Source organism: Apus apus, chromosome 20, assembly GCF_020740795.1.
Source record: "Apus apus isolate bApuApu2 chromosome 20, bApuApu2.pri.cur, whole genome shotgun sequence".
Lineage (NCBI taxonomy): Eukaryota > Metazoa > Chordata > Aves > Apodiformes > Apodidae > Apus > Apus apus.
Genome location: NC_067301.1, coordinates 1,685,188 through 1,698,540, shown reverse-complemented (window position 1 = coordinate 1,698,540; position 13,353 = coordinate 1,685,188). Strand labels below are relative to the sequence as shown.

Here is a 13,353-nt window from a genome sequence, read left to right as displayed (position 1 = left end):
TTATGGGAGAACAAGTAAACTTGTAATGCATAAAATCTTAGATTTAGTTCTTGTTTGCTATCTCTGACACAAATGCAGGGTCCCTGCAGCTGCACAGTACAAAACCAAAAAGGCTTTATGGAATCTGGCCACAAGACTTTTACAGATGGTAACCTGAAGATGCAGCCACTTCACCAAACACATACAGCAGTGACAGAGTGACCTTGTCACCTGCCTGGCAGATTTCTGCCCAGTCCACTGTGTCACACAGACTTCTGCGTGACACGCAGAGGCAGCACAAAACATCCCTGACACATGTACCCTGTAGAGCCTGGTTTTTATGAAGTACCTATAAAGTGCTTCTGTTCATGGGCTGTGGGTGGCACGGTGCCAGCACACAAGGACATTGGGACTGTCTCACAGGGAGAGATGTCACATGGGTGAGGATTTGCACGGGCAGCCTATATCACTCAGCAAGTGCCATCTTTCTGGAGGAAGTCCCTCCTCTGACGCACTGACACCACCTGTCTCTTTACACTTGATGGCATCTGTTGGCATTTTTTGTGTGCCAAAGCATTAATATCAGAACAGTGCAAGGAAGGGAGATACCAAGTTCTTGGGTACTTAGAGATGCCAGACACCAGGGAACCAGCCTATCCACTAACATCACCTGTGGAAGCAAAGCACAAGGGACAGCAAGTCAAGCATTTGTCTCCACCTTCTAAGGTGCCACTTAAAAACAAATATGAGTGACAGGGGATTAAAATGCTTTGCCATGAGGGCTAGGGGGGAGGAAGACAAATTATCTTAAAAATAATAAATAATGTAATGCCAGGATCAGGTACCAGATGGGTCATAGAGAAATCCTTGACTTGTCCCCAAAAAAGGTAAGGCAGACAAGCCTTCCTGACATTGCTCAGTCAACCATGAGGAACCACCAAGAAGAGGCAGATGGTCCTTCCATCGCTGAAACTATCTGGTCCTTGGCCTCTGCTGGGAATATATGTCAAGGTGCCAATTACCAGCACTTTGAATGGTGACTTTTGTGATCCAGACAGTCATTAATTTTATACTGTACCAAGATCCATAAAACTCATTTCACAAATAATGGAAAAAATGGTATTTTTTAAATAAACATCCAAAACAAAGAACAATAAACCCAGACAAATACCTTTAAAAATAAGACAAGAAAAAGAAATGGAACAAAGTGATGCCATATAGTTGACAAGTAGTTCCAATGAAGATGCTAGATATTAGTATGAGTCTCCTTTTGCATTTTTATAAGAGGAAACAGTTCAGAAACCCTTAATGAACTTCTACCCAGAGAAAATAATTCCAAGAGAATATCAGAAATTTGAACAAGTGCTGATCCTGTCAACTGGCCCTTTTGAAGCTGCCTCTGCATTTTCTGGTAATTCATATTAAGGCTTGGTTCTAAACCCCTCTAATTCCAAAAGAGTTGTTCAACTGATGCAGTTGGCTTCTGTGAGCCCTGGACATATAAGGGCTGTAATAGCCTTAGAAAAGATCTCCCGTGATTTCTGCAGTCAGCAAAGACTAACTTGCATTCATGTTCTAACCCACTTTTGGAGACTGTGGTACTATTAAACTGCAATGAGCATCTCAGTGTCCTTCACCAAAGCAGAAGTCTCTACCTGTAATGTTTTTGAAGCATTTGGGCAGCTGTTTCAGGAGCAAGGTGATCATCAGACCTCAGTTTGCTGCTTCTTCCCCTTTCAAGAGGGGCAAGGGTTGCTGGCATTCAGCCACAGAAATCATGAAGAGTGATCCTTGCTGGTTGAGAAATAATATTTTCCAGCCTCAGCCCACTTCTCTGTGCACGAGGGCTCCTTTGGGAAAAAAAATCCATCTGCCTTGCCTGGCCCTAGCAGGGCTGTCAGTGACAAATACCCTGTTAGATCTCACTGGAACACCTACAGGCCAGAAAAGGTCCTTTTACCCTACATGGATCTGTGTGCATATCCTCATGAACAAGACAACTCACCCTCACTCCCATGAAACATCACAAAGAAGAGCTAATGCTTTTCAGCCAGGAAAATCAGCCAACAGGTAAGCCTGCCCTGTCCCTTCCTGTTTGTATGTCACAGATAGAGAGAAGAGTGCAGCCTCTAGTGCTGTCAATATGGTTCCTTTCAAAAGCCACTGAAGTTAACAAAAAATTAATGGAAGAATCTGAAACAGACCTCACATTCTGGTGCCACCTGTCAAGCCTGTCCTTGTGTGAAACTGCTGAATAAGTCAACACTCCCTGGTTTTTACTTTGACAGCAAGGCATATTGCAGTGTGCTGTGCTTGGGGCTGCACCTTGAATCTATCTGGGAACTGAGCTGGTATGGAATGCTGCAGCCTGTTCATTAACTGGTTCCCAGCACGCCCAGATCTATGTTGGCAGCCTATTGATTTGTGTGGGGGGTTTGACAATTTGGTTTTGACCAATAATATGCAGAAATACCTCATATCCATTTGCTTGAGAGATCCTGTCTCTTCATATGCCACAGATACGGGTACATAATAAGGATAAAACAATCTAAATCCCAGTGCTCTGGGGACAGCTTTTCATTGTCCATTTAATGAATGTCAATGGCAAATAAAGGTCGTTTTACATCAGGTTTAATCTTGCAAAGATAAGCAACAACAGTTGGGAAGATGCAAACACTTAAGCTTGTGTACTGGATAGCTCCCTGACCACACTCAGGGGGTTCTTGTCAGGTTTGTACAAACCATGCTGAAGTATCTGTCCCAGAATGTTCACTGTGGTTATTGTTCAGTCTAGCTGGGTTAATGTTGGTATGGGGTTGCTATAATGCAAGTTTTCCTGCCTGAAATTAAGAACACCTATGGAGAACTAACTGAAAATAAAATTGTCAAGGTACAATGTATTCTCCCCTTCATGGTAAAAGAAGAATAAAACAGATTTACTGGTCAAGATTTTCCTCTCACTCATTCTAGGTATCAAGAAAGTAATGTCATGACTGGAGAATCTACTGTCATGGGGGGAGGAGTACAATCATATTAAAATTCAGAGAGGAAGAAAGATTCAGTTACACAGAAGGTGCACTGACAGAAAAACATTTACAAGGAGAGGAGAAATCCTACCTCTTCTACGTTCAGTTTTCAAACCCAGAGTGGTCATTAGCAGTGTAATAAGAAAATCAAGCTGTTTTACAGAACTGCATAAATTCGTTCTGAACAGGACTCTAACTTCAGCAAAAACACAGGGAATAAATTAATTAATGGCTTTAGTCATACTACTCCTGTTGCTAGAAGATGTTGAGACAAATGTGTAAATAGAGGAGCCTTGGGAATGTCACAGTAATTTCAAGTACATAAACCTTCAAAGCACTGCCTGTGATAGAGTGATACATTGTCTTATAATTGGGCAATTGCTTTCATTCCATGATATAATTAGCACACAATTACGGTTATGTGAAAAATCGTTCCGTCTCCCTCCCTTCCAATTTGTTCCTGCTTCATCTAAGGAGAGAACAAATCTTTTTTGCTACATCACCAGAAGGTCTGCTTTATCCTTATTGTTCAGCTGCAGTCACAGTGCCTCTCACTTGACCAGTGTAATGATCAAATATGCAAGACAGGACCTGAAATTGTGCTATTAGTAGAAAAAATTTGCTTGTATTATATTTTTTTACACATCCTAAAAAGATACATCCTGCTGTGACAGCTTGAAGGTAGGTGGCTCATAGCACGAGCACCAGTAATCAAAGCAGCCAAAACTGCTGTAGAATTTATGAGGTCAAAGTGCCCTGCCTGGCCTCTCTGGCCAGGGCTGTGCTGTAGAGGCCAGTTGTGGCAACAGACTATGCCCAAGTTACAGCACATTTGTTATACCCATGCTTACTCACATGTGGGTAAAAGGCACATTCCATCGTGAGACTTCAAATAAGTTGTCTCAGAAAGCTCTCCCTTGATTCACTGCCTCAGAACACACTTGTGTGAGGCTTGTTTTCTGCCTGTCTGTTAACAGCAGAGGATCAGGGCTCTCTGGGCACACCTCAGATAGCCCAGAAGGCAGGAAACAGGCTGGAGCTTTAATCTAGTTACGGTCCATTTCCTGCAGCTTGAGAGAAATCCTAAGAGTCCTTCAGTGTGTGGAACTCACCTCCCCAATGGCCTCAGAAGGTATTTTTATTTTTAGTAGAAGTGGCTGGATTACTCTTAATCAAATCTTAAAGAAAAAAACCTTACTGTGCCTGTTTATACTATGGAAGAGATTTATGCTAAGACTTCTTGGACTTTGCTATGCAGGAAGGAGGTTCAGGTTATTACCTGATTATAATGCTGAAGCTGTGCATCTCTATCACAATCTTATTTGATATCTGCTATCTCCCACTCTGTTTTAGCACCAGGGTCTAAATTCTAAACTTGCAGAACTTGGAATATGATTGTAAAAGTACAGCACAAATACTGCAGGAGAAACCCTGCAATCCATCATCTGAGAAACACAAGTTTATAGATGTATCTGTGGGCTTCAATAAAAAGAAAACTCATCACTCTTCTAAGGCCATTTTGTTTTGCACAGATTTCCAGTTTTGCACACTTAAAGGGGTCAAATAATTCATGTCACAATCCAAACACATAGATGCTGTGCCAAAATGAACAAGATCCTGTGAGCACACTTGTCCTCTCCTAATGATGAAAAGACACCTCTGCCTTTGCAGAGATACATATCTCCACCAATATTTGAAATGAGACATAAAAAAAAGAAGCAACGTTGCAAAGCACAAAGTAAATTAACTGAAACCTGTATGATTGTATACAGGGTATAGATGTTAACTGGGAAAAGAATCAGACCAGTATAGCTCAGAATCAAGGGGGACACAGATACTTTTATCCACTCCCATTGGTCACACACACAGACAAGTCTTTCTTCACAATGCACTACCCAGAGATATTCCCCAAACTATCCCTTTATCTGCAAAGGCATATGTATCTAGAACTACACTCCTCCTTTTCCTATAACTGTATCCATAAAGATGGGGCAGGCACATGCGTAAATTCAAGGGGGAAAAATGCATTGCAGATGGAAAAGAACAACAAACACCTCCCACATTCTCTAGTCAATCCTGTGGGAGATATTTATCTATGGGAAAAGCTTTACAAACTCTAGCAAAATATATATATTTTTTTCATAATATTTGTGATAAAACGCATCTTAATGGAAAATAGCTAGAGAAAAATAATAGCAGCTAGTGAGTTGAAGGAACTATATTCTCACTGACATGCAACAACAATAGAAGCTAATGCGAGTCATTTGTAGAAGAAAAAGTGAATAGCTGTGGCATATTTGCAAAGAATATATGGCAGTTTACCAAAGGCAAAGCTCCAAGGAATACCAGCTGGGCCATAAGAAAGGAGCTATCAAAAGAGGAGGGAGGTATAACAGCATCATGGAATGGTTGGCACCATTTCCTTAAAGCATTTCGTGGAAGGAGACATGGCTGTGCAGAGATGGCAGATCAAGGTGTCGGTGTCACAGCTGTGCCTCATGGCAGGTGGCCCAGGCGTGTGCAAAGACACACACACACGTGTGTGTTTTTAGCATGTTTCAAGCTGGCAAATTTACCAGCTAAACCAAAGTAGTGAATTAGATTTTGTCAATAACTAGTCTCCTATTTTGATGGGAAAGCATTACATTCAAATACTATTTAAAAAGTCAAACCTTTCTAATTAGAACACATTCCATCTGGGGAAAATGATATCCTGCTGACTTTGTACTTTGACCTTATTATCTGAAGACTAGGATGGTCTATTGTTTTGTGCATCAGCCTTGCATCTTAGCAACACAGGGCTAAAAAGCTTAGTAAATAAGAAGGCATCCAAAATGCCATAGTAACATACCATTTATCCTGATGCTCGCAACAAGTTGATTTCCATGTTTGGATTTCTCTAGCTAAAAAAGCTGCCTCTGCAATTAAAAAAAAAATGTACATCCTAAGTTTTGAAAAAAAAAGGTTGATAAACTTATTTCTAGATGAATGCAAGTTTTAAGCAACACAAAACAAATTGTGCATAACTTTCATATTCCACACAGCATTAAATTTCAGTTCCTCAGTATTTTGTTTTCTCCATGAGATAACTATTGCAGTTACTGGTAATTTAGAATTGGAAAAGGGAGCTGCTTGGATTTGCAAGAGAAAATTCTCATTCATTTCTGCATAAAGTAAAAATATGAGAAAACACTGGATAACAGTTACCATCCAAGTGATTTCATCTGTAGTTTCACCGAGAAATAAACAGGCTGTCCTAATAAATAGAAGAGCTCTTGAACTCCTTCCTATATCCTTGGAGGCCAATTTGTTCAGGTTTTTGTGCACCACCTGTAAGGTGTGAGGGTGTTGTGAAGACGACTCTGAAGGGCTGGTGTTACCAACTGTTGAAAAGCTCCTGAATTAAATTCACAGCCAAGGCAAACTTGAACTGTCTTACAGTCAATCCACTGTCATGTGTTCTTCATGAATGCACCTTCCTTACAGAGCAGCACAGGATCTGGCCCAGGGACAGCAGATATTAAAACTCAAATTATGAACACATTCAAGGCCACTTTCAGAAGTACTGAGGGTGTAGATTTTATGCTCCAGGACTTCAGTGGGAGTTATTTTTTGTCACTTAACATTTGGCTCCAGCTGTAGGATTCCTCTTTTTAAAAGTTTCACTAAGTGGCTCCGAAATTGCAACTAATAGCTTAGAAAAGATAAAAAAGAATCCTGTTGTTCCACTTACTGTAGTTACGGAGTAGTGCAGTATAATGTGATAATTAGTCTCCTGGAAATCATTCCTCAAGTTCATACTGTGATATAGGATGGAATAAATCTGCGCCAACCACACAGCTCCAATTCCAGTGCTGCCTTCAACTGGGATGTTAATTTGGTTAAATGAGCCTGTTGGTAAGAACAGAAGTTACACTGGTAGGGGGAAAAAGGAGGGGGTAAATTTCCTAAGTACTAGAGGAATCCACTTCACATCTACAGCTCTCTAAATTACAGATACAAGATCTTTGTTCAAATTACTGACAAGGTTACCAGCTGCAACTTTACACTCAATTCAATTATTTTATATTGTACCTTCAGGCTCCATTCCAAAGTGACTCTTAAAGAATAATCAGACTTATTCAATAGGCAATCAAAATGAAATTACTTTATGCAAGTACAACAAGGTTACAGACTTGGTGCAGTCTATAAGTTATATGCTACTAATTTTCAGAGCTCTAAAATTTTTACTCTGATTATCTGTGATGTACAGGCATCAGCAACCAGGACAGACTTTCCTCAAAATTTCAGCTTAACCTCTTTACTGTTTCCCCCACATCTTGGATAAATAGGTAGAAGCTAAGAGTGCAAACACAGAAATTACAAAGCAGTTGAGAGGATGCTTCATATTGTAACTACCTGTAGAAGCAGTCCCTGATGAATGGGCCTCTAACAGTTTGCTGTAGTATGTGCTCCTTCCCATTTAAAATAGAATCGTTGGTAATAAATAACAAACATAACAACTCACACTCTGTTCTAAGATACAGCCCCATCAGAATTTTGGGATGCATACAGCTGATGACATGTATCTTCTCCTGTAAGTGAAAAGTACAGCACTGAAAATCACATGACAGGCAGACATAGCTTCAAGTAGCTTTTGTCTCAGGAATATTCTTCCTGGTGTAGACTGCTTCACTTCTAGAAGATACCAAACTAAACTCCAAAGTCTGACTTGAGCCCCATAAAACTTGAGAAGTCCAGAACACATCCAGACTGTACCAGTGAAAAGGCATCACTGAGAATGCCTGAACAGAGAGCACTTCTGGACCTCAACAGCAACACATGATGCCTGCATGGAAGGGACAGGCACAAAGTGAAATGTAGGAGCTATGGAGTCTTATTCAATGGCCCTGACAGTTTTTGCTGCAGCTTTCTTTACAGGAATGTAAACAGTTCTCTTTGCAATGTCTGTGTTATGTCTCTGGTTTGTTCCATTTCCTGAGCAGTGCTGCTGCCAAGAGCAGGAGTGAGGCCATCAGGAGGAGCAGCTCCTTCCCTGGCATCCAAGCCCAGGATCACTAACCCTGCAGGACTCAAGCCATCAGTGGAGATACAGTGGGCTTTTAGGAGACTGCAGTTGATGTAAAAATTGTGTGGTAGGGTTCTCAGCCTGGTGATTCTTAAAACCATTCAGCGGCTTCTTCAGCTGAAGGTGAGCACCAGAGCAGGAGAGGCTCTGACCACAGAAGAAAGCTTTGCTGGGCTGCTACAATTACGTGGCTGCAGAGTATTTTGCCATGTGCTTTGTTTCATCATTTTCAGTTGCACAAAAGGGATAGAAGGAATTAATTATAAAAATGTGGATTCGTATTAGAAGTGGCATTTTGCATTTGCTTTGACTGAAAAAATAGGACTGCGCAAGACGTGCCATTACAAAAATTCTTCACTTTTTGATTAGTGGGATTAGAGGCCTAAATTTTTTGTGAAATTTAGTAGTTTAAATGCACTGTAAAATTATAAAATAATATTTTATTAAGTCCAAGAAGCTTTACTGAAACTCTCATGGCACTGAGATACAACTATTCCCTTTGAAAGCCCCAGGATATGCAAACCCAGAGCTTCATGTCATTATTATTTCTAACCAAACTACAAGGATAATGAAAAAATATTGTGTATCATTTTGATATAAAATAATTAATCTGATTTTGACAGGGTCTGTAAATAGGCTGAACAGTTTTCCAAGACATTGCCTGTCCTCCTACACAGTGCCTTCCTTCATGACAGCAGCTGAAAAATCCAAACTCATTTTCCTAATACATTTAGCCTTTGGAAATGCACTTTCAATTATGTAACTCCTTCTTGCTGTTGGTCCACTGGTAATCAAGTTTACTGACAGTGAAACATCTACTTTTTCATCCAACTGGTTGCCTGGAAAGAGATGGATGAAGCTGGGTCAATGAACTAGAGAACAGGATTCTTAGCTGCAGGGAAAAAGAGAGGATTTGCTTGGGTGGGAAGGAGAAAGCAAACATGCAGTCGGCAGTTCTCTCAGTCGTGGTTCCAGAGTGCAGTTTACAATGCAACTGGGAATGAAACTGGGAAAAACACCTTAGAGCACTCCAAGGACAGCAGTGCTCTTCAGCAGCACAACCCGGTGCTGTACAGAGGACACAGCAGGAGAGCAATGGAGGTTGGAGGCAGAAAAAAGGGTTTGAGCAAGCAATGTGTCCTCTATAACCATGGAAGGCAAAGAAAACTCCATTTTAATGGAAAGTAAAGATAAATGTACATAATAATGAATGAAACTGATTGGTTGAGATAAAACATCCTCTGGTCTTCATTCTCATCTTCTCCATTTTGCTGTACCTTCCTTGGCCTCAAAAGATTTATTCCAGCTTCACACTACTTAGAGAAACTGCTCTGGCTCTCCTTTTTTACATTTTATAGAGATACCAAATCAGTTCTCCGTCCTCTTGTACCAAATCACTTGGCTGCTGCTTCTGATTGTAATTCTTGGTCCATAAAAGACAGTTCTCCTTAAAGACCTTGCTTCTCTCTTTGAACAGCTATCTCAGAATTCTCTCTTGCCATTTAGCTACCTCCACAAAACACAAAGTTAATGGTAAGAACTTTTAAAATTGTGGATTTTATGATTTTATGTATGCAAGCTGGTTTAGCAGGAGAATAGCAACAAATGAGAAATGGCAATTAACACTCCCAGAGTAAAGCCTGTTATTTCTCACGTTCTTCAACCCTTCTCTCATAAAAAGGCAGCTGATTCTAGCAAACAAGACCACACATTTCATAATTCCACTCCATTGCTTTTCCAAAAACAAAAATATGTAGGAAGAACATTTCAGTATAACTAATTAGCAGGCTCTATGTCCTCATACTTGTTAATTCAAGGGACATCCCTACAAGACTCCTCTGGGAGAGCTTCCACTGTTAGAATTTTACCCCCCTGGCCAAGTCCAAGTATTTACTTTGAAGTTCTGCAAGGAATGATCCCCATGAGCACCAAGGGTGAATACCCAGGTCTTATTTGAGAAATCGCCCTTGTCTCCATAGTGGAATAGGTCAGGGTATGGAGAGCTGGGAAAAAACATTCCCATCACTGTTCACAACTAACAAACTCACTGTTGTTGTGGCTTCATTCTTATAAACCCCAACTCTGGTGTAACAGTCACAGAATCTGAGCCACTCAGCAGTATTACCCCTAATTCTCTCTCAGCTTGTCCTTCAACACTCTTTGTGTTGAAGGTCACCAACCCAGCTGTTGAACAGCTACACGGGAACGGAGGCTTGTGCTCCCTGACTGTTCTTGGACAACAGGATCTCCTTTAGCTGTGGGCAGAGGGAGCAGCAGTGGGGACTGCCTTCAGATATTTTCACAGAATAGAGGGAAATAATTCCCCACTTCTGGAGAGAAGGTCCCTTCTGGAAGGCTTCAGTCTGTCAACATGCAAGAAAGGAGGGAGTGTTACCAAATTCAGCAGTTTTCTCTGCTTAGGAGGCTACAGTCTGACACAGAAACAAACTACAAGAGCATCTTCCCTATCGATGATGCAAAGCACCTACTGATTAAAAAATACACAAGAATCATGCACAATTCACTTTATGTACTTCTCACTATGTAAACTCCACTTTCCATATGATCTTATTACTTTCAAATATGTTTTTTTCCCTGATAGTAGCAAAGGGTCTTTGGCAGGTGTATTATACATACTTAATTGGCAATGACTGGTTAAAAAAATGTTAATTTTTCAAAGAAGGATTTTTAACAAGAAAAGCATCATAATTTCCACTGAATTTCCTTGTATCTTCTCAATAGAAAAGAGAGATTTTTCCTGACTTTTTGGTAAGGTCACTCACCTGAAAATCCACTAGTCATCCAAGTCAAGTAATAAGATGGCAATGTTTAAAATTACTAAATTGCATTTTTTTATTTATTCAGGAAATCAGAATCAAGTTGATTCTGGAAAATGAGCACATGTTCCTAGAGAACATAATTTTCTCAACTTCTGTGACTTCCATGGAAGGAAACTGTTTATTTCCTTTGCTTTATGTGCTTGACTTACTTGCATCCCCTCTGCTCTGGCAGGGGGCTGAAGGCTCCCTTTGCTTTTCAGTCATCTTTGGCTGTTAGCACAGATCCACTGTGTACAGAGAGCTTTGATAAGATCCAAAGAAGCTTCACTGTTGTGGGAGTCCATCCAAATAAATTATTTGCAAATTTCAAACCTTTTGAAGCTTGGCCATCGTTAATCTCTAAGATAACTGAGATATCTGCTTCATGTAGATCCCACAAACAGGCAAACATCTGTGACTGGGCATCTAAATAGTCTTTTTTTTTCACAGAGCTATGAACACATTTAGGTAGGAAATAAGAGTGTAGTGTAAAAAAATGAAAATGATTGGTAATGTAGAGAATTTCTGTAAGCCCCAAGTGAACAGAGAGGGCCTTGCTGTCTGCTATCAAGGAAGCCAAGTACTCATTTCTGCGTGCAGTTTATCCATGCTATCATACACAGGCCAGCACCAGATGCTCAGAAATACTCATTCCTCTGCAAATTAGTTCACCTCATTTCATGGCCAAATCAGTCACTTCCCCATATCCCCTTTGGCCTTTGCAGTTAATGGGATCTGCTATTAGTCAGTCCAGGGAGATTTCTTAGTCCCATTATTAAAAAAAAAAAAAATCACTCTGATTTCAAATGGAATTAATTCTTCTAAATATGCAACCACAGGTTGCCACTCTTTTATTTTAGACTGGTAGATAAGGGAGTGTCCTGAGTTGATTACAAATGAAAAATTACTTTAAAACTCAAAATGAATTTTTTTATTTATCTCCCTCTCTGTATATGCAGGGTTAAAAAAGGTACTGTGGAGTGGGGCAGAGAGCTAGCAAATGAAAACACAGTCCTGTGACCATTTGTAAGAGCAGGCAAAGATCAAACCTTTGTACCAGTGCAAAGGATCACTCCACTGGCTACAATGGGACACTATAGGCCAAGAGGTCCAAAACCCCTAGTTGGCACTATGCCTACAAATGGTCTTGAGGGAGTTTGAGGTACTGACAGCCCCACTGATGCAGGTTCCTTCTTTCGAGGCACATTACACCCATGGCTCCACAGTGCTCTGTCACTGAGGCCTCAGCTCCCAGCTGTATGAAATGGCACTTTTGCCCCCAGGGGCTTCTTCCCATGGCACAGCAGCCTGTGCCCTGCTGAGCAACTGCTACATCCATAGCCAAGAGATCTCCCATTTTAAACTTTATAGATATGCTTTTGAACTACTTTATGAATCAGGCCCTATGTTTCGTGCCAGGCATCTTGCCATGTGCCTCATTTAGTTTATGCGAACCTCTAGGGCTGGCTTTAATCTGCTTTCCCAGAGTCCCTAGGTTTGAAAATGTGTAGAGCAGGAAGAAAGAGAGGGAAAGGAAAACGAGAAAAGAAAACAGAGCACAAAGTGAGTTCACTTCTGTAAATCTTAGTCAACATTGATAGGAGGGCTTGCTAAGTTTGCTGTCCTCACCCCTTCACCTCAGGTGCTGGGATTAACGGGGACCGTTTTTCCCCTTTGGATTGCGTAAATGAGGAAGCTGTTGACTCGTGGTCCTGGACCCACATATGTGCTTCATTATCTGGATTCCTTGTATTGTTTCAGCTTGTCGTTGCTGGCTGGGAACATGCAGCCTTGAGCTGTTCCCATTTTTTAAATGCACTTTTTTCTGCCCCGGAGTATTGCCAAGTGGAGATTTAAGTACACTATTACTTTTATGGAGCACTATTAAGAGTTATTAGATCCCATTAGAGCAGACTGTGCTCTTTAAAAAAAGAATCCTTTCCTTTATTTTTGAACAACCATTTATATTCATTTAAATCTGACAGAATGTTTGTATCAATGCAAACACGGTTAATTATATCTTAGATCAGTGAGAACATTCCTTGTTTATTTTTAAAAAGTTTTACTAGTCTCCCCTAAAGACTGTGTTTTACTTCTGTGGCTTTAAAGCAAGTCTGAACCATCATGGGTGCGAGGTGCACTGGGTGTTCTGGCATGGATGGCATAAAAAGAGCTGGAGAAAAATTATTGGAAACTGGACCCCAGCACAACTTGTGCCTATTTTTTTTATTAAGTTCAGATGAAGTCCTCAGCTCACGGACACTAAAATATCAAGGATAATCTTTATATCGGTGGAAGCAGGATCAGACCTTACATTACAGGAGAAATATGACCTAATAACATTGGCAGAAGTCACTACCAGCAGGAACTGCACATAGCACCCATTCCTGGGTGGTTGTGATTATTTTTTAAGACAGGATGAATTCCTGGATTAATTGCTAGCCTGTTCCAAGTTCAGCTC

At 40.6% G+C, this 13,353-nt stretch overlaps 1 long non-coding RNA gene across 4 annotated transcripts in view; it reads right to left on the bottom strand.

The window, feature by feature from the left end:
• LOC127392824 (uncharacterized) overlaps positions 1-13,353 on the bottom strand; it is a 101,707-nt gene that overhangs the window by 30,605 nt on the left and 57,749 nt on the right. For all 4 annotated transcript variants that reach the window (XR_007891342.1, XR_007891343.1, XR_007891345.1 and 1 more), the window contains 3 exons: positions 7,513-7,579; positions 6,739-6,896; positions 5,857-5,923 (listed from right to left, as the gene is read on the bottom strand). This is a non-coding gene — a long non-coding RNA (uncharacterized LOC127392824). The remainder of the gene's footprint in view (positions 1-5,856; positions 5,924-6,738; positions 6,897-7,512; positions 7,580-13,353) is intronic.